General features: G+C 43.6%; 1 long non-coding RNA gene across 5 annotated transcripts in view; it reads left to right on the top strand.

Moving 5' to 3' along the window:
* The first annotated feature begins 1,592 nt into the window (after nucleotides 1-1,592).
* Nucleotides 1,593-19,967, top strand: part of LOC134547308 (uncharacterized) — a 111,532-nt gene continuing 93,157 nt past the window's right edge. For 4 of the 5 annotated variants that reach the window (XR_010079439.1, XR_010079440.1, XR_010079438.1 and 1 more), the window contains exon 1: nucleotides 1,593-2,722. This is a non-coding gene — a long non-coding RNA (uncharacterized LOC134547308). The remainder of the gene's footprint in view (nucleotides 2,723-19,967) is intronic. The other variant, XR_010079441.1, reaches the window with a different exon arrangement.

Raw genomic sequence — 19,967 nt, 5'->3', positions numbered from 1 at the left:
TTTATAGACTATAATTAGGACGTCATCTTGTTTTTTCTGCTATTATAAAGGGAAATTATTAAGTTACTTACAGTCCAAAAGAGTGTTAACTTGACTTTTATACCCAAAAGGTATTAGGTGGTGGCTGGAAGGAAGTGGTTGCTATCAAATCAAACTGTTCAGGATAACTTTGGGATCTATGTGGATGGGCTAGAAGAGTACCCTTGTGGCTCTTTCTGGCTGGCTAACAGTAACCAGAGCTCAGTCAGGGTTTAAGGCAAGTTAAAAGTGGAACTTTTTAAACTTGTGCTGTGCAGGGAATCAGGGAAGGCTGTGACAGTTCATACTCATGCTCCCCTCTAGTCTTGAAAAATATGGTTTCAAAGCTGTTAATGACAAGATGATCTTGTTAAAAATTAAAAAAGACTGTGTTGTTTTCAAGCTCCCCAAGAATGTGAGCAAAAGAATACAGAACTTATGAAAAATTAAGCAAAACTATGAGATGACACCTTTAAAACGTGCTTGTACTCTCCATTTATTGGCGTGGACAAATATAAGAAAGTCTGAAAACACAGAAATGTGTACTAGCATTAGTCTTCTCTTGGATATTTTTTTAAGCCAGCAATTTTTTAATACCAGATTCCCATAAAGGAGGTAGAAACCTCCAAAGAAAATGTTTTAACTGCCACTAATGATAATAATATTTAAAAATTCATCAAAATCCATAGTTATTGCCTAGACAAGTGAAAGAGTTAAAATATGATATCAATATTTAGTGTGCAAAACATGGCGAGTTAGGGGTTCTGGAGCACTAATACTCACCAATTGTCCTTCACTGGACCATAATCTGCTCCCTGAGTTATTCTGTCCAGTGCAGTAATACTTTTCTGAGGGGTGAGGCAGCTTTGTGACCTCCACTTCTTTAAAAATTGCAGGGGGAACCTGTCCAGGAGAGAAGAAAGTGATCTTCGTCTGCAAGGGAACCCCATCAAGTTGAGGAGTCCATAAACCCTCTGAGATGAGGTAAGCACTTGTGTTTGGGCTGGTTCCTGGTTGTTTGGTGTTTCAGGTGGTGACTTGTGCCCGAGCAGAACCTGCAAAACCAGCAAATCCCGGCGAGGATGCTGCTGCTACTGCCGCACTGAGCAGCGCTCCACGGCTGCATGAGCAATGTCTTGCTCTAATTATAGTTTAGGGACCAGGAGGAGATGTTTCCATGTGTATTCACACAGTGCTTGCTTGCTTGTCTAACACAGCAGCTCTTCAGGGAAGATCATTTCAGTGGTTGTTTTTTTGCCAGCTCAGAAGTTCTTGAGTTATCAAATAGTAAATAATTTCAATGAATAATGGCACAAATGAGAGAAATCTAAAGACATGAAAAGAAAAAAGCTGTGAATTTGTACCATCTGTCCCTGGAAATGGAGAATGATAGGGACAGATACAAAGCTATCTGCAGATGAGATCCTAATTTACTTCAAGGAAAATTCTGTATCTTTTGTGGTCTTAAATGCGTATGAAAAGATGAAAAAGAGTTTTGCTTCAGTGCGCAGCATTTTCTGCTTGGTTCAGAGACAGGCTCTTCAAAAAGAGAGCAGAAAACTAACCAAGCCGACACAACTATCTCTCAAAACCTTTTATTTTTTTTCCTTTAACAATGGTTTTTTCAAATACTGGAATCGCTGGGTGCCACTCAGGTGCGAATCGCTGCTGTCCAGGGGCTGTAGTGACAAAATTTTAACAAACACTGTCACCTTCTGGGCACGCCGCAGCAGTGCAGCTTCCGACCCGGCATCCTGCAAGGAAGGCTGCTTCCCCCTGCCCGGGAGAGCCACTGCCCCTCCTGACTCGGAAACTTTTCTGATGTTCCACCAAGCCTAGATCCACTGGCTTGATCACTCTAGAAAAAGGAGCTTTGTGTCTTCGGGTGAATTTAGTACTGAGCGGCTTTGGTTTCTGTTTGTTTGTAGTTTCATGCTTAGAAACCCTGTCTGAGTGGGATTTGCGCAAAACCTTTGCGGGTTTTTTTTTTGTTTTTTTTTTTTTCACTTCTTGGTACATTTTGCTACTTAAAAATGTAAGCAATATGTGGTGCCCAGGGTGTTGAGCTCACAGCTAATCCTACATCCTGCCTTTGTCATGCTCCCTGGGCAGGAAGATCCATTGTTTCAGCCCCACTGGACCCACTGGAGATGCTTGGGATGCAGTGGGAGGGTAACCCTCTGCTATGGGATGACACCTCCCATCAGTTCAGCCAGTGTCATACATGGCTGAGCTTGGCCACGGGTCAGAGCTGGTTTAAAAACCCACTAGAATTCCGTTTTCATTCTCCTCCCTCACCTAGGCTATAATTTGGAGGTTTAGCAGAACCTAAGTATTCATTTATAAGACTCTTGAAGGCTTTCAGTCCTCTTGTGGCCATCTGGTTTCTCAGTGGCTGGTTGGTGAACAAGCAGGATATTGGCACACTGGGCATTCCCTCTGTGGAGCAGAGCTCCTTGGTATCTGTAGCTGTGTTTACCAGTTTATAAATAATTCTTTGTATTGTGGTTGACTTGCCCAGCCTTGTGTTGTCTAAAGCCAAGCCAAATGGGCAGTGGGAGGAACGGCTTTCCTCCTCCTTGGGCCAAAGGGAGTTGCTGAATGCTCTTTTGTTTAATAATTATCACAATAATAGAGTTTGGTGCCGAAAAGATGGACCTTCAGGACCTGGCTGACCAGGAAAGGCTTTGCTGGGACTCCTGGGGTGAGTGAATGTCAGGACACTCTCTGTGATGTCTGTTTTGAGGAAATAGCAGCAGCAGCCTACAGCTAAGAGAGGATGAGGGAAAATGGTGTGGCAATGTGCGTGGGTTTGTCTTTCATTCTTTTGACCCTTGGTTTGTCAAACATCGGACATTTGTACTTCCTTGGATGCAATAGTGTCTTGGAAAGACACACATTTGCAAATCTGATTTTATTCTCCTGATTGGAAGACCCCCCCAGTGTTTTGAGTTTAGGCTGACTGCTGACTCCAGAAGGGATAGGAGAGGGTAGCAAGAAACTGGTCAGGGAAACTGGTCTTGCCTCTGTGCTGCTCCAGGCACTTGGTTTGTATCTTTACTCAGCATGCTCTTCCTTGTGCAGGGATTTTTTTGCCTGCGTTCCTGTGGTGCTGGTGTTTATCACCAGCTACACTGCAGTGGTACAGGGGGAAAGGTCTGGATCTTCTGTATGAGCACCTATTTTCACAGAACCGTGCCTCTGGCAAGAATGTTGAGCCTATTTCAGCAATGCTATGTTTTTCCTCTCTCTTCCCAACAACACTTTATTTAAATCATGGCCTACTTTTGAAAGATATGTAGAAGACATTCCTGGTTTTATAAGGAGTCTAGCTGAAAGCCAGTTTAGAGCACTTAAGAGCCTCATTTTCCACAACTGTATGGAGCCTCATAGGACTACTCAAACTCGTGGGCTCCTCCTATTCAGAAACACTAGAAACAGCTCCTGGCCCAAAGCAGTACTTCACAGAGCACTTGCATGTATTTTTTTCCTCCTTGTCCCCACAAAGATTGTTTTACCTGATCTAAGAGCCCAGATCAAGCAGCCACCCCTCTGTGTGGGGCTACCTCCCCGTGTGACCACCCAGCACCAGGCTGATTATGTTTGGCAGCTTAAATGGCTATAAACCCCCTCCAGGGGTAGCAGAGGTGTGATGGGCAGCAAAGCTGCCAGATTTGGGGGTTGACATCTGGGAGCCTTGAGGAGCTGTTTTATGGATGCAGTTTGGATCTGAGTAAGGGAATTTTGGCCATCTCCACTGTACTGGGGGTGCTGCAGTGGAACCAGGTGGTGTGACCCCATGCCTGCCTGTCCCTCCCCTGCCCAGCAGTGGTCCCCCACCCTTGTCCTCTGCCAGTCTGGAGCAATCCCTCCTGGTCTTGTGGAGCAATCCTGCTGTCCAGTGCTCACTCTGTGACCAAATCATAAGGTATTTTTCTACCTCTAGAGGACACTGTGTCCTTCCATATGCTCACTTCTCTGCTGTGCTCTGGAGGCATCAGCTCTGATCAGTGGCAGCCTGCCAGGGGTTGCACAAGTTTGTGGTGGGCCGGGACCATCATACCCAGATTGGGAAGGGTGGTCATGAAGGCTTGATTGGCTCTGTCACCAGCTGCTGTGTGTCAGGGACACTTATCCCTCTTCACCTGCTCTGTTCATAGTTCTACAGGCCCTGCTGGCTTCTGGGCTTGGACAGAGTGAGGCAGGGACTTGAAAGGGCTTTGTAGGTGTGGGAAAGCATCTTGCTCTCAGCACACATCTGTCCAGAGGTCACCTGGATTTTGCTTTTGCAGTACAATGTGGGGACTTCCTTCCTTGTGGGGCTTTCTTCATTATGGGTCTGTGATTTTGATCCCACTTCTGTTCCCCACACCCATGATAGCTGGCAAATGGGGAGCTGTCAGGCTGAACAGAAGCCTAGGGAGGACATCTCTTACTGGAAGACTGCACATATTTTCATCTGCTTTCTTGTCTGTTCATAAGCCTTGCTGGCTTGGACTTGACTTTTTTTTCCAGTCTTAACTAATTCTGATATTTTGCATTACAGTAGGGAAACTTCACTGTAAAGATGCCTTGTGCTAGTCAAAAAACTTATGGAGTTAGCAGAATGATCTTTGAAATGCATTGGTGGTCGATCAGGAGATGTTAGTTTCCTTGGAAGCAGCCAGTGAGGTGTGCCATAATACAGCTGCAGTGCTGCTGAGAGAGGTGCTAAACACAGCTTCAAGTTTTTGGTGCCATGGGTCTCATGGGGTCACTTTGCCCCTGCTTGCAAGTCCCAGATGGTTTTTTTCTGTCAGACTCCTCTGAAGGACTCACCAGCAGAGCCAGACTGTGATGTTCTGGGCTGGACACATTGGGGTGTCCCCTCTGCCGTGATGATAAGCTCCAGCAGCAGTTTTGGAGATAACAGTGGTCCCCTCTCAGCAGGTGTATAAGCAACATTGGATGCCCAGATGCAGGGTTCATATTTTTGAGTCTTGTGGAGCCTCTTGCAGCTGAAGACATGTCCTGGCTTTGAATCTGAAGACATGACATACCTGACAGTAGAGCAAGGTTGTTTCATTTTAATTGAATCAGAAATGAGGCTGTTTTGGAGAAGGAGGATTCCTCTTCCAATCCAAAGCTTGGGCATGGTTTGTGTATCCATGGATAAAAAAGGGTTGGGTTCTTCCCACCAACTGCCCTTCCTATGAAGTACATTTCCAGCTTTAAGTGAAATCTGAACTGTTTCAGGTCTTTTCCAGAAATCCATTGAAACCTGCCACTGAAAGGAAAATCAGACAAGATTCAAAGGTTGAGTCCTGATAGGCCCTCAGGCTGCTACTGAATTTTGTGTTTGGCATGTTGCTGGTGTCAATCCATAGGCTGCAGAGCAGGAAAGTAGATGGGAGGTTGAGGGTGAGAGATCATACAAGGGGAATGATTTTTTTATATACAAGGGAGGATGAAAATTTTCTTCAAATCATCCAGCTTTTCTTTCTGTGGAGAAAGTGGAAAGAGGTGAATGTGGAAAGCAATGGATTGCTGTGTCCAAGTGCCTTTTGTAATTACCACAGTTGGGTAAATTTTTATTTTCCAAGCATTTTATGAGGAGCAGGAGTGTAAAAACTGTGCAAGTGGTAAACCTATACAAGACAGCAGTGGTGAAGGTAGAAACTGATTGTATTGCTCCAGCTTTGGAGGTACAAAAGCCATCTGCAGGAGTCCTTAAGGAGTAGGAAGGGATGGGGGTCACTGTTTCCTACTAAATGCAGACACTCAGGTGTATTAGTGTGTTGTTGCAGACATGCCCCGTTTTCCAGTGCTATTTTGCTACCCTGTGCCCCTGATCCCCCCTTCTGCCTCCCAGGGGGGTGGAGGTGGTGTGGAGGCAGCAGCCTGGGTGTGGAATGCAGGCACTGACCTTTCCCACAAACGCTTTTCTCTGCAGCCCTCGGGACATCTGCTGGCCCTGGAGAGCCTTGGAACAATGAGGGTTTCCTGGCCCTCTGTGTGGTTTTTCCTCTTATAGGAAAATATATGCTAGAATATTTGTTTTCCAGTGGGTCTTTTTCCCCAGTGTTAGCATGTGTGTCTTGTCTGTGAGGGTGCCTGCAAGGCTGGACAGTCATGGTGAAAATAAGACCACTCAGACAGGGATTTGTAGGGACAAGCTCTCTTGTTTCAAGGGCAATGCCCTGCATGGAGGGAGTCCCTGCACAGCTGGAGTTTGCCCAGCTGTGCTTCTCACATGAGTTGGGCAGGTTTCTCTCACCAGTGGGATTCCTCAGGGTGTTTTTTTTTCTTCTCTTGCTGTTCTCTGTCCTTGTACCATACCCAGTCCAATGCCACTCATAGTTTGACTTGCTGCAGAATCATTGCCTTCCATCCACATCTTTCCCTGAGCTAGATAACTTATTTGGTGAAACCATATCTCTGAGACAGACATCTGTTTTGAAAACGATGCTGGCAGAGCTATTGCTTTGCTTTTTAGCATGTGCCCATCATGGTATACCCTGAGTCAGCCTGGCTCGAGTGTCATGGGTAATTTTTTACTGCTGCTCATCACATTTTTTAGACCACTTTCCTCCTGTGAAGACATACGTATTCTGTGATCTTGTTGCTTCTTACTAAACTAAGCAAATAAACCACTTTAAATTCCACTATAAGGCAGCTGCTGAAACACATTTGTGGGTTGTGGGATTTTTTACACCCTCTCCATTTTTTTTTCAAAAGCTTTTTTTTTTTCAAAGTGTAAACCAGGACTGGGCAAAACGTTTCAGTATTTTGACTTGCCAAAACTCTGTACAGAGTCAAACTAATGATAAGATGTTTTTTAATTGTTTTTAATACTCACATTATGAATGTGAGTGTTATGAATGATAACACTTAGCATTCTTTTAAGTATGGTTCCTAACTCAAGTACACTGATTAAATCCTTTCCCCAAAAATATCATTGCCTAAGGTTTGATTAAAGCTGTGAGGAATGTGTGTGAAAGCGTTTCTGGTAAGTCATTGTTCATGGGAGCTGGGAATCATCACTGTTTACATTTTTTTAAATTTTCCCAAAAGATCCGAGGTGCAGTATGGAGAACTTCAGTTTCTACGGGAGCCAGCTGAGTCAAGCAGCTGTGGGGAGGAGGGACAGCGTGGATTTTTGGAGCAGTGCTCTCTAGAACTGCAAGAGGGAATATTTTTAAATGCAGACTCCTGTCCATGCACTGATGCTCCCCCATACAAGTAACAGAGGTAGAACCCAGCCACGCTGCTTCTCTGTGGCTGCCGTCTCATGGGGCATCCTCTGGCTGGCATTTGATTGACTGGGAGGAAGCAGGATTTCGTGTTCACTACGAGAAGCCCATTCATTTGGTAACACTATCTGTGGTCCTCTTTGAAATCCCCCAAGCAACTGCTGGTAGCCGGGTCCCAGGAAAAGCGATCCGGCAGGAGCGGCCCGTGGGGAGGCCAGTTGCCTAGCGCTGGGCTCCGTGTTGGGAAACAGTTGGCCCAGCCATCAGACTGGCTCAGCTAAATGAATTAAGTAATTGCACAGCCCTGCCGAGAATATTAGTGAGGAATTTCCATATTGCAGCTCTTGGTATTCCCGCCTCACGGCCCCGTTACCACAAATACAAGGCCTTGGCTGAGCAGGCAGTAATTTGATATTAAATGAGGTTCTTATTAAGCAGATGCAATGAAACAGGGCAGAGTTTTATGTTGCGTTAGTCATCAAAACGCTTTTTATTAGCATTCATTAGGATGAGGCATAACTGAGTGCAGGGTATTCTTTAGCCAAGGCCTGACCCTCCGAAAGGAGGGTAATTAAGGAGCTAAAAGCTTGGGAATAGGAGCTAGGGCCACACACAGCATGAGTACATCGGCTCAATCTCTCCCTCTTCTGGGAACCGCCTCTGCAAAGAGGCCGTGAGGAAACTTGGGGCATGGCCCACTCTGCCTGGGGATGGAACTCCTCCTTGTCTCATTCTCCAGGTGTTAATTTGACAAATCACAAAGCCCTCTTGGAAAGCAAACCATACGCACAGGCACACGTTGCTCTTTCCTTTGGACTGAGTGTATCAGGCCATGGGAATAATGTTGAGGGTTTTGTTATCTTGTTTTTAGGGGATCATGGAGCTTCATAGGAAAGGTGGTATAAAAGAAGGTAAAATGTCTGACTCTTAATTTTGACCACTTAATAAATGTGTACAAATGTGTGTGATTGTCAAAGCTGGCTCCACCAAGGTGGCAGTAGCCATGTTAGTGGCTTCCCTACAGGGATGCTTTTGCTTCATCAGGGAAACAGATTCTAGAACTGGTGGAAAAGCCACCCAGAAGTCAGAAGTGCCTCTCTGCCAGCCCAGGCTCATTTTGTAACAGTAAACTGTGGACTGTGTTATCCAGCTTGCTTTTGTCCTGTTTAGGTTTCTCTGTTTTAGGCTTTGTCTCCATTTCTCCTGAGCCTGTGCACTGTGATCAATCAATTGTTCTGCCTCCTCTCTGCACAATTTAGTCCTCCCTCTGTATTAAATGCCCTAGGCCTTTTACTCATGAGATGCTCCCTCAAGCTGCATTTTTTTCTCTTGGTTTTCTATCATCTGGCAGGATTCAGCAAAAAGTAAAGTGATAATTTTATTAGAATTCCCAATGCTTGGTGTGCACTTGAGTTTGTGGTGGGTGGCTTGTGTCTCATTTGCAGTGAGCTGAGCACTTGTGCCCTCTGTCCTGAACATGCTCTGGTCCTCTTGGGTTTGAAAACATCCCCAAAGCCTAATTGGTTTGGACGGGATAGAATTTGGCTGGTTCTGAGGCCTTGGCAAAGCTCCTCTCCTAAATAAATGTGGTGATAAGTGACCACTGCAAGCTCTTGTGAGTCATCATGAAGACTCAGGGGTACCCTCTTGTCTAGACCACTCCCTAGCTCTGTGAAGGCAGACACTGGGGTCCTCTGCCTCTCCAAAACTGAAGTGTGGGTTTCACCTGTGAAAGGAGACTAGGGATCTGGGTATATTCCCTGTTTTAAAAAAGGAGAAGCGAAAGCTTTGTGTTGAGCAAACTGCACTAACAAGCTGCTGGGTCTGCCTGTAACACTGGTTCTTGCAACAGCATCCACTGGGCAGCTGTCACTTTGGGGGAGGAGAGGAATGAGAGGGGAAAAAATCATTCAGTGAGAGGTGCCTTTTTGGTTGGAGTAGAAGCAGCCCATTCTTTTCCCAAACTATGGGAAAGGAAATGTCTTGATATTGAAGATGAAGAAAGGCTGCACCTGCAGCGGGAATGTGACAGGAGTTGAATGAGGTCAAAACAAAACAACCCCCTCAGTAACCTTGGCACTTGGAGGAGTCCCTGGGCTTTATTTTGCACTTCTGCTGCTCACGAACCTCTTGCAGCTGCCGGGACCTGGCAGTGGTGGCTGCCTGCATCCCGACAGCCAGCATAAGGGAACCTGGAGCAGCTCTGGCTTTCCACAGCCCTAGTTCTGCTTCCAGCAGTGTGTGTAGGACTGGCTGTGTCTCTCTGGCACCAAATGTACAGACACTGATCTGGGAACAGAGATATTTGAAGACTATTTCCTAGAGGGAAAGGGTTTCTTTATTTTTTCTGCTCTAATACACTAATGAAAATCAAACAAGACTGTACTTACAGGGGCAGCTTGGAGTGTGCACAAAGATCTGAGGGTAGGTGTAAGAGGGGCAGTGAACCAAATCCAAGCATGGAAAACTAAGTCTTTAGGGGTAAATTACTAAAACCATACAGTATGCTGGCTGCAAGGGTTTTCTTGGATTGCAGTAGTCTTAGTTCTGGCAGATGCAAGGAGCAGTTCAAATATTTCCTTTTTATTCCTCTTCAGCAATTGTTCTTCAAGCCCTGTGTTGTTAAAATCTCCTAGTACCACTGTTATCTTTGGATAAAATAAACAAATTTTATCCAGTGTGAGGTGTTTGCTATTGGACATTTATGTTTGAGCTGTGCTGGTTGACTTGTTGGTGACATGTGGTCAGTTGTCTTCATGTTGAACCTTATAACCCATAATCAATATAACCCTCGTAATCAAGAGGTACTTGCAGACACCAAGCCTTTCCAGAGGGAAAGGAGCAAAAAAGTAGCAGATGAACCTGGAAGGATAGTCTTGAAAAACAAACAGGGAGAAGTTACTTCTTAAGCCATGGAGCTTTTGTAGGTGATGAGCATTCCTAGGAAACTTGGGCATATGGTTACTATCTTATAGTTAAATAAGTGAGGAACATTTCAGTTTAATCTTCAGTTGTGTTCAACTCTCTGTGAAGCTTGAGACAGATTGTTTGATTGTACCTGTCTGAGGCCTCTGATTCCCCATCATCTTCATTTTCATTGCTTAAAAAATTTATTGATCTCAAAGCAGCCATGGACAGTTTCAAGTGTTATCACAGCAAATAGCACAGGGCAGAAACATATTTGGGAAACCCCATGGGTATGGTTCCCATTACAAACTTGTGTGATATGCTTCATTTGGTCCAGAGCTGAAAGACTCCTTATCAAACTTCAAAACAAATAAATTTTAAAAATACCATTTTTCTGGCATCAATACTCCAGAGCAGGAGGTTAAAATTTATTTTCCCCAGTTATGTGTGCCAATGAATATTTGACTTCTGAAAGTTCACAGAGAGTGAAAACCAAAGGTCAGGATCACATCTGAACTGAATTCTGTCTTAAAGGTGGATGGTTATCCATGGAAATAAGTTTGTGGTATTTTCCTAGCTCCTAGAATAATAATAATAGAAAAAATCTTAAATTCGTCATCAATTTGCTTTTTAATATTTCTCTTTCTGCGTGTGATTGCTTTACTGCCTTTCTCCTTGGTACCTCTCCTAAAGCTTCATCCTCATCTGTGACAGTGGTGCTAAAATACTGAGGTGACAAAACTGGACAGCCCTTGATTTTCCACTTCCAAGTGCTCTCTGTGGGCAGCGCAGCCTGTGGCATTTCCCTGTTTGGATAGCTGTTAGATCACATTACCTGCCTGTCCTCTGGCATTGTAGCAGTAACCTGGCACGGCAGCTCTTTCAGTGCTATTTCCCTTCGCTACCTGGCACCAGTCACACAACATTTTTATATACTGAATTATTTATGGACTCATAATTATTTAGCATCAATATGTCAATGTTACAATGCCCCTGTTGGCTATAAAGGAGCAAAATCTTTCTTTAATTAAAATTACATGGTCTGTGTCAACTTTCCTTGGACCTAACCCTTTAAAACTGAGTTGGGAGTTTGAATTCCATCCTACCAAATACCTGTGTTTTAAGCAAAGACTACATACAGAGCTTTCTTTCAGTGAGACTGCTCTTGGAAGCCAATAATTTTATGTGTTTTAGGGAGGTTTATGTTATACTGGGGAGTTTACAATGGACTTCATTGAACTGTAGACCACAGTGGCAGTATTTTTTTTATAAGTAACTTCTAATAAGGAGGAAGCAGTGTATAATTCAGACTGTCAGTGCTCCTGTCTAAAGACAAAAGCTTAAGAGGCCTCAGTGATGGTTTGAAAATCTGCTGAATATTGAGGGCAAACTGGTGATGAAGATAATCAATTGGTTTGTTTTAAATAATGCAGAGTGGTCCTTTTTGAAAAAATATTGCATCATTTGGCATTGTAGAAATACATTGAACCACCATGTAATTTAATTACACGACCACCCTGCAAGCTCCGTGAGCCATATTCAGTCCTGGCATAAGCGGGTGCAAATCCCTCTGGGAATTGCACCCGCTCATGCCAAAGCTAAATATGATCCAGTGTTGTTTTCCCTCCTCCCTGAGAGCTGGAAGGTATGGAGATCCACTTCATACTGTGCTGTTCTTGGAGGTATTAACTTTTTTCCACATGCAGAGCAACTCTATAGTTGATGTTGAACTGACTTTTGCTGCAATTGTCAGGAGAAAACCAAAAAAGGCTCCTGAGCACGGTATACAAAGGCAGTTGATGAGTATTAAGGTTATCATAACCAGAAAGCAAAGTCCATCATTTCCTAAGTCACGTCTGCTATGGAAACAGCACTGACCCTTTGCAGAGAGGGACCAGAAGAGAGCAACCATTACATATTATCAAGACTGCTCCCTTGATGTCATGCTTGTGATGCACAGCTTTCATCTGATGCTCAAAGAAGTAAATAATTTGTAAATTAATTGTAATTGTAAAACTAATTCTGTATTTGCCCAGGATCTTTGCTTCATTCAAGGTATGAGGCTGCCACTCTCACTTCAAGCTGACTTTTACTTCTTGAGCAGTCTCCTCAAACGGAATGAAAAAAGTTTTTTAAGAAAATTTCCATGTGCTCCATGCCTGTGCCACCCAGCTCCCCCTTAACTTTTTTCTTCCTACCTTGTAATACATGCAGGTTAATTAGCACTTTTAGATTTATCTTCAAATCCAGAGGCCTTCTTTCCAGATGGAGAAAAAGACATTTCAGAACGGATAAGAATATTTGGGAGATGGCTCTTCTGAGGGGGAATACTTTTTTCAGCTTTATTTTAAAGTAAAACCTTTTACCTGCTCCAAGTTAACCTCTTGCTGTACAGGTGTGATGTGTGAAACCCCACAGAGCCCAGAGGTGGCACAGAGCAGTGTAGAAGGTACAGGGAAGGTGGCTCAAAGTTTTCAGTCTTGCAGGACATCTTGAATAGCTTGATCAGCCACAGTGAGCCAACATGTGCATGCCAGGCAGAGGGACAGAGCCCTGGACCTTTCCACTTCTAGAACTTGATTTTAAACATTTGACTGAGATGGAAATCAAGTAAGAATTACATATGATGTATTCTGTGAGGAATGGCTAGTGTCAGGAGAAGCCTTGTTCTTTCCAAACATTGAGAAACGAGAATCTCTATTGAGTGCAGAGACAATGAAAGGCAAAAAACACATCAAACAAGTACCCAAAGTTTATAAAATAGGCACGTAGTCATGACCTTCCTCCAGTTACAAAGGCATGTGCACGCACACACCAGCCTTTAACTTCAACAGGAGTTGCTCACATGTGTCTTTGGACAGATCTTGTCCCTAAACTGATTTATGCCAAAGGAAACTTGGGCTCTGATTCAGGTTCAAATCAGGTTCAGCGTGGAAAATCTTGAACTTGGAGTCAGACCCTAAAGCAGCCCTTTAGAGAGGCAAACAAACAGACCAGACCAGCTTTTCTCCCTAGCTGGAGCTCTAGCCTTGTGCTCGGGTCTAGCACGCCCTTCTGCCTCCCTCCTCACTGAAACACAATTATTTTTAAAGAGATCTTGATTCCACCCAGGAGAATACAGCACAGGCAATTGGCTAGCAATGGTGCCTTGGAGCTCAGCCACCTGGGGCAAGTGTGAGACTGCACATGGAGGGAAAAGGAGAGAGCAGCAAGTGACAGAGAGACCCTTTTGCTGCAAGAGCCTGGGAGACTGAGCCCAGAGACTCCCAGAGGCTCAAATCTCATCTCCTTAAAGGGGCCAACACCATGATATTTAAACTAAACAGGCTGCTGTCGCTGTTTAATTTGGGGGAATTTTGTTTATTTTGTTTTGCTATTTTTAACACAAGTAGATGTCATCATGCACTTATTTCTGTATTGTCTCTTGCTGACAGTGAAGAATGGATTTCTGTGATGATTATGCATGACTGGGCAAAGACTGGACTTTGACCTTTTATTCCCAAACAATGGTGACCTGTCCTTTTCCTGACAAAACAGGGAAGGTACTTAAATTAGATTTATCTGCTTCTCTTCCTACAGCATGTTGCTCGCTCTTGGTGAAAGCTTCTAAGTAACCAAATTAAAATGTAGTGCGCTGTTACAGCTAAGGACATCCAGTTAAAATTCACTCTAGAGTAAATCCCAGCCCAGTCAGTTTAGGAGTGGCCCAAGCAAATATCTGTAAGCAGTTCAACCCACTGCCTGTCACTGAGAAGTAGTGGGCACCCCAAACCTGGGTTCACAGAGTTGCACTTGTGTTTCAGAGCCCACCCTGCCCCAGCACAATGACCAGACTGACGTCCTCATCAGGGTATTGGCAAATGCAATCTCATTTTGGATAATATATTTTTGTATTTATTGAGAAAAGTCTTGTAAGACTTCTACTAAACTGTTTGCTGGGGCTTTGTTTTGATTTAGTTTTGTTTTTTACTTTTTCACTTCTCCTGATAAGCACTGTGCAGGCTGAAAACCAGTTTTGGGAACTCACCCCAAAAGTCCTTTCTTTTCAACAGATTTGGATTCACATCAAATATAGATGTGTGTCTCATTTGGGAGCATATCCGTCCTGTGCTTCTCAATGCAGCTAGAATCAGTCTATCTCTTGATTTCCAAACACTTACACCCCTCAAAACTGACCCGTTTTCAAAGAGGACAACCACCTGTAATACTTATTTGACAACAGGTCTTGAAGGATTTCTTACTGCTTTTCTCAGGTGCTAGCAATGCCATGGAGCCAAATATTTGTTAAGGATCACTCTCTCTAGCATAGTTGTGTTTTTTAAAAGGCTCTCAGTTCATCTGTGAAAAGCATATGAGCAGCTTGACTAAATATTACTTTTGAATTTTCCATGTTCCTGTCATGTTGCAGAGGCATTTGCCATCAACTCCTCTCTTGGGTTTCCATGTCTCTATACCCTTATTTAAGCTAAAATCTGATCACCACCCATTATGCAGGAATGTATTCAGGTGAATCCTAAATAAGGAATTCTTTTCTTCTTGCACATCTTATTCTATATTTTCTCAATTTCAAGGGGTAGATGACCATTAAAAATTTAGAAGTGAGTGCTTCCAGGAAGCTGCTCATTTTTGTTTTTATTTCCTCTCTGTTCACTCTGCAAATAAAGTCCAGAAGTTCAATGAGGAAAATCAAGCATATAAGTGTATAGTCTGTGCAATAGATAGCACCATTGTAATCTGTCCCAAGAAAGAGTTGCCTATTGCTGTGTTTCTGCAGGACCTGCCCCACTCATTTTCCTCTGCCAGGAAACGTAGCTGTTGTTCTTGCTGTATCCTGCCTTGGACAAGAGTTGAAACTTCTTGCAATTTCTCTTGAGCAAATTACATTCACAGATTTACAAATGACTTCGTATATCAACCCTGAATACTGTCATGAAGAAAGTGGAAGATATGAAATCAGGGAAGAAAGGTGAATCCAAGTTAATATGAAAAGCTTCCCATGAATACGTGGTGATTTGAAAATGTGCTTGTTTCTTGTTGATTTTCTGTCTGGCCTCATTATCCCTACCATATTCCATTTCTCTGTTTCCTGTTCTGAGCCTTGCTTGTTACATCCTTTTGAGGTCAACATGACAGGTTTTTGAAGAACAAGGTGGTGAGTTAACACAGCACTTTTTGTAGCATTCAGAGAGATGTCAGGCGTCATAATTTCCAAATAAATTTTTTAGACTTGCACGCCAACTGACTTTACTGCAGTATCTGTGAGCTTCAGTGTCTAGAGATGATAGAGTCAGAGGAAAACTCAGGCATGGACCTTTCTTCAGGGACCTTTCTTCAGGGAGGTACTGCCAGAAAGGTTCTAAAGAGAGCCAGTGGTAAGGGACTGAGTTGTGATGCTGGCGTCCACCCATCAGGAATGATGACAGATCCATCAACTTGTTTTATTTCAGCCATTAACAGGAAGAGCGCCTTCTTTAAATAGCCCTATAGTAGCAATTAAAACTATTGCCTAAATCAAAAGCAATCACCCAAGTGTTTATTTATACAGCTGGAATACTTAGTGTCAGTGCTGTATAGCTCTGCAACCAGCGAACTTTATCTTTAATCAGTGGGTGAGCAGGAATGACTTGGTGAAAATAGTAGGGAAAACTCAAGCTGTAGAGTAGCACAGGATCATTAATTTCATCGGGTCAAGCAGTCAGTGTCTTCAGCTGAATCTGTTTGTTTTAACTTCACTGGATTTAGCTCTTGGTGTCTTCAGCTGAAAACCATTTGTGTACTGTAACAATCATGTTCTTTATCCTGGAGCCTTGTCTACTGGCTGCTTTCTACTGCTGTGGTAGGATTCACCTGAAAGCAGAGCTCTACCAAGGCTGACGTTGTCCAGAAATATAAGAAGGTGTTATCCTTAAGCCAAAGTGTTTGCAGTCCAAATATTTGGCAGGGAAATGAGAGGTAAATAGTCCTCCTGCAGGTAATACCCAGCTAAAAGTGGGGCTGGGGTGAAAGCTGTAACCTCTGACTCCCAGCCCTGTGTCTTATCTGCTTGCACAGTCAGCTTCTAAGGCAGTGTGCCAACTTTTTCTTGAGAACTATTGCAAGGAGGGCTAAGTGTTCAAATAGAAAATGCTCATTCCCATTTAAAAGCTGAGGGAAGAGAGGAAAAGAAACGCTAGGCATTTGCAGTCAACCCATGGGAAGTTCTGGGCAACATGGAGAAAAGGGATGTTGGAGCTCGTTCTAGACCTTATTGCAGGAGATCCTCTAAGAGAGGACGGGCTGAAGTCTTCTGGTAGCTGCCCACACATGGTGCAAAGCTGTCTCAGCCTGACAACATGCCCAGAAAAGTGTGTGGATGCAGGCAGGGAGCTCCTGGCACCGCGTTTAGTCTTAAATATTTAACCAGGGCGCCACTTTGCCTGAGCAGTGTAAGGGGGCTGGACCTGTGAACTGCTTCATAAGGGAGAAGAGGTTTTCAAAAGCACTAAAGGGGCATTTAAGCTGTTACCTTTCAGCAACACCTTTGAAATCTCTCCTAACTAAGCCCTAACTTCACAGAAGCACAAGGTGATTTTCGGTTTGGGATCTGCCCCTTGTTCAGCAGCAAAGGGTGTTTGCTAAAAAACCACCCACCATTCCAGGCATGATGCTGCAACCTCCCAGCAGGATGAATAATGTTTAACAGTGTGAATTTTATTAATTTTGGCTTTGAGGGCCCCACAAGTCTCCAAGTTCATAGACAAAACCTCCCAAAATACCCAGTGAAAGTGCAAAACCAGAATTATCTTTGCATTCAGTGCACCCCTGAAATTTACTGGCTGTTTATTTTGCAAGCTGCTACTGCTGGGAGAAGTCCTATAAATAACCTTGACAATGTGTGGGTTCTAGGAAGAAAATCATTGTGTAGATAATGATCCATTTGTAGCCTAGAGGCTATGTGAGATCTCTGCTTGCTATTTCTTCCTGTGTTTATCCAGGAGAAGCTACCTCTGAGAGTTGGGTAAAAGAAAGTGGGGTATGTTCTTGCTAATGTTGAGGTGACGGATAGTCAAATTTTTTTCTTACATAGGCAAGGGCTGAATGTAAATCAATTTTATGTAAATAAACAATAAATGTAAATAAATCATCCAAACCAGCAAACTTCAGTCCTAAACCCCTGGAAGATTATTTTGGAGGAATATAGCAGAGAGAGACACCAATTTGTCGATGTACAGTAGATCCTTCACTCCAGCAGCTCACATAGTTCCCTGAAATAGTCCCATGTGGTTTTGATTATACTTGTGTTACTCCTGGTTAAAGACTCGCTTGTCAACATGACCAGGCCACCTCAAACAGATCTTACTGATTTTTTTTTTTTCTGGTAAGAGAGGCTGCCAAGGGAGAAAAAAGATGATACAGAGGAATATTGTGGGTTTTTTGCTGCACCTTTGAGAAGAGAGACCAGAGTAAGGAAGACAACCTGAAGTTAAAATAAAATACAGATGGAAAATTAAAGGATTCCCTACTGAATTCACATACTTTTAACTGCTTAAAAAAAAACCCCAACATATTCAGTCTTTTTGTAGTGGAACGTCATTCATCTCCATTTCTCAAACCCCAGATTGTTGTTTTTTTTATCAGGCACAAAATACATTTTTAAACCCTTTTAGCAGAACTACCAGTGATGTATATAGCAAGATTTTGTGCTTCTGATATCTCAGGATTTACAGGCATGATCTCAGTGAACACTGAAGTGGGATGAGTGACTTGAAGGTGCAGTCATGGAGTGAGCACATGCCCATATTGCCACAATATCTCTTCTGGGGGTTTGGTTGGTTCAGTTCACCGTGAGGTTTAGTTGCAGACATTTCCAGCTGTTTCCCAGGGTTATTCTCCATTAATGAGTTATTTTTATGTAGAAAAGTTGCTCAGAAACATTTTTTTTCCAATAAAACAGCTTCCTCTAACCACAAGCATGTAATACGATGGCTTACAAGAGCTGAGCCAAACAATGTGTTTATCCCTTTTCTTTCACGTGCTTCCAGTGATCTCCTGCCTCATTCCAGATTCTTGTTTGTTTATGGAAATGGACTCAAGGAATCTGACTTGCCTAGAAGACTGTTGTGACTGCAGTCCTAGGCCACCTTTTGATTTTTCAGGTCCAGTATCAGCCAGGTTTTCACCCCTTGAAATACTGCAGCCAGAGATAACTTACCCATCAAATCCTGCCAAGTGCTAATAGGAGAAGTGACTGCCAAAAGGGCAGGGAGACCTTTTGTATCCCCACAGCCATGCAGTCAGTTCTGACTGATGGGGAGAGGAGGGACATGCAAATGAAAACAAAACACTGTTGACCCTAATTCACCTTCTGGCTCCATCACAGTGCATGGAGCACCTGCAAAGCTGCCTGCTGAGTTCTGGCTGTGTATTCACCCTTTTTGCTGTTGACAAAGAGTTGGGCAGTGCTCCACAGGAGATCTTTGTTGGAAACTGCCCTGATGCTGTGGATATCCCTGAACAGCACAAAAGGAATGGTTGGTTGGCCATGGGTGTTCTGGCCTCTGTATCTCATGCACATGATGGGATTGGAGGGTCCCAGAATGTAGGGGATGCTCTGCCTTTAAATGTTGAGCAACCACTGAAAAGCCATCACACACTGGCCTGTCTTATTTCTTCCTGCTGCTGAAATAGGAGTGCTTATTACAGTCCAGGCTCTGGATCCACTGGGGAGCCTGAGAAGGATCCCAGAGCCTGGGAAGCTGGATGTTGAACGTCTTTGCAGCCCAAATCCTATTTTAAGTTACTTCCTTTTTATAGCATTATTTCCAGGTGGGGGGATGTATTTCTGTGCATTGAGTCTCCTGTTTTTCTTCCTTGATAGGAGTTTTAAATAGCATGCAAGAATTGTCAGGGGGTAGGTCATTTAACTATTTAGAAGTTATTTTTAACGTAACTTGCAGAATTTGTGACCTGGCGGGGCCACAGGCTGAGCTGGGTAGTGACACTTGGTCCCAGCCCCATGGTGCCCCCCTGGTCCCTTGCTGTTCCCTTGTTCTAATGCCATGTCCCCATGCTTTCCCATGCTAGAGGGAGGTGCCTTCAAGGGTGGTCTCATGGGTACAATCAAGCAAACCTGAGCAGAAGGCTGGGCCACTGCACTTCCCCATGAGGATAATAGTGATCTCTTCCCTACCTCTTGTTTTCAAAACATTAAGAAGGACTGGGAGTTTACAAGAGTTGTGCTGAGGCAAAAGACAATCTGTATGGTTGGATTAAGTCCTCTCTTTCCTCGCCTTTGGAAAGGAAAGCTTGCAATGTGTTATTTCACCTTAGACTTCAATACTGTCAGGTCTTTACAAAGAAGTAAAGCTGCAGTGGAGAATAGGCTGGGCTCTGATTTTGGCCTGATGCAGACCATATCATCTCCCTCAGGCTGTTGAGATGATGGTGTCATTTGACTTGGTCTATGCTGTGTCTCACTGTTGTCTCCATCAGTGCATCCATCTCTTAATCATCACCACCTTTTCTGTCTTGGAAAGATTTTTTATCTAATGACACTGCCAGCTAAAGCTCATTGCTTCTTCTGCCGTGTCCACCTAGAGGCCTAGCACAAACAGGCAAGTAATGTCTTTTTGCTTTCTCTCTGTTTTTACTCTTACCGAAATTTGCCTTTTTTTCTGTTTCACCACAGATGCGTGAATAAGCAGCAGATTTAGTTTAGAAGGTCTTTACTCTGCTCTACTTATTGGCTACTTTGGGCAGTGTCCTTATTATTTAGACTCTTTTTCAAGATGTATTCCACACTTCATCCAAGTCCAATGGTTGATTTAATTG

This window comes from Prinia subflava, chromosome 2, assembly GCF_021018805.1.
Source record: "Prinia subflava isolate CZ2003 ecotype Zambia chromosome 2, Cam_Psub_1.2, whole genome shotgun sequence".
Taxonomy (NCBI): domain Eukaryota; kingdom Metazoa; phylum Chordata; class Aves; order Passeriformes; family Cisticolidae; genus Prinia; species Prinia subflava.
Note: the sequence above shows the minus strand (reverse complement) of the source record. Positions and strands in the feature narration are given on the sequence as shown.